Source organism: Oreochromis niloticus, unplaced genomic scaffold (genome assembly GCF_001858045.2).
Source record: "Oreochromis niloticus isolate F11D_XX unplaced genomic scaffold, O_niloticus_UMD_NMBU tig00006981_pilon, whole genome shotgun sequence".
NCBI lineage: Eukaryota > Metazoa > Chordata > Actinopteri > Cichliformes > Cichlidae > Oreochromis > Oreochromis niloticus.
In genome coordinates this window covers 3294-4965 of record NW_020328290.1, presented here as the reverse complement: position 1 = coordinate 4965, position 1672 = coordinate 3294, and the positions used below count along the sequence as shown (strand labels likewise).

The following is a 1672-nucleotide window of genomic DNA, read 5'->3' as shown; positions in this document are numbered from 1 at the left end:
GGTGGGTGGTGGTGCTATGATGATTGTAAGACGAGCATGACCTGTGCACAGTGCAAGAAATGTGTGTGTGGGTGTGTGCGTGCATGAGTATGCACACACTCATCCATGTGTACACTTGTGCAGACAAGAAACTTGACTGTTGGACAACAACTGTTCCATGTTCTGATTATTTGAGCGATGTCATTTTCTGTTTCACAAATATGTACACCCCCCCCCCCAAAACAAACAAACAAACAAACAACAAAAGAACAAGTACATAAAGACTCACACAAAAAATAAAGCAGAAGAAAACCCTTCTTCAACTCTGCCGTGGCCGGTCCCAAGCCTGGATAAGGAAAGACGAAGGGTGAGTGAAAGGGATGTCTAGGGTCACAAAATCAACATGACTCATTCTAAAGGGCACAGACGTGCACCCAAAATTAGAAAACAATTGGATGAAAGATTTTGAAGATTCACTAAATCTGTCATCACCAAAAACCAATAGGGTGTCAGTAATCTTGAAAGATTTGAATGCAAACTTTCCAAGATACATTTATTCTACAATAAAAGTTTGGCCTGATGGCGGTGCTGGGGTTCTACAGTGTGGCCTGGTGGCCAAGTGGCAAGGTGTTAGTGTTGTAAACTGAAGATCTTGGATTCAATACCCATCTATACCTTTAATACAAGCTGACAAGGGAAACAAAAAGTCCCTTTCTGTACTAGACACTAGCTGTAAGAAACAACAGTCCGTCCAGGAGCAATGTTCTCCCGAAAGTCTGTTCTGGGCATTTTTCACTCATCAAAGTGACTTCTTCAGTTTCACCTGACTGCAGGTTTCCACAGCCTTATAAGAGTACATCTGCATAATGTCAGAAATTATACACAAGCATAAAATAACAGTCCACTCAAGTTTTACAAAACACCATTGCTTATTGAGTAATAGAGCGTTATATACTGTTTATGATTTAACACCACCATGATGGTTTGTGGAGCATTGTGGAGTGAAATGTCACTGCTAAAGCTTGGCTGAAACTGGGTGATAGTAATTCTAACAGAATAATGCCGGTGTTGACCAGATGCACTATAAATGTGGCAACACTTTACAAGCTTGCAACATTTTTTCATGCTTTCCTTGGAATGATGTTCGCATTTGGCAATCTTTCTCTGGGTTTTTGGAATATTGGAGAATGTTGCTTTTGAATGGACTGATTCTTATGCAGTGATTCTCTACTTTGAGCACTCAACCAACTAAGATGACAAACATGTTCATCAATTCATTTAATTGAACAATTCAAGAGGAATATGATGTTACGGTATGGACAAAGCTCAGCCTGTGTGGCATAGTGGCCAAGTGGCAAGGCATTGGTCTCGTCTGCCAAAGCTCATGGGTTCAATCCCCATCTGTGCCTTTAGTACAGTGATTAAAAACCTGTTTGATTCTGTACTTGCTGATCACGTTGCTTTAAGTAGGGGAAACACTCTGCTCCCATAACCAGAAACACTGAACAGAACTTTAGACATGACTCTGGTGCAACAACATCACTGTTGTTGGCGCTTTACTCAGTGTGAGTATCAGTTTCCTTTACTCACAGGTTAAATATTTAACAGAATATAACATACGTTGTGAAGAGTCAAAGTGGACGATCCAAACAGGATATCTGACAACAGGAGACATTCGCAAAAGCATATTTAC

General features: G+C 40.6%; 1 non-coding gene across 1 annotated transcript; it reads left to right on the top strand.

Moving 5' to 3' along the window:
- Nucleotides 1–1316: 1316 nt before the first annotated feature.
- On the top strand, nt 1317–1388 carry trnat-cgu (transfer RNA threonine (anticodon CGU)). The gene has a single exon. It is a non-coding gene; the product is annotated as a tRNA-Thr (tRNA).
- The last annotated feature ends 284 nt before the right edge of the window (nt 1389–1672 follow it).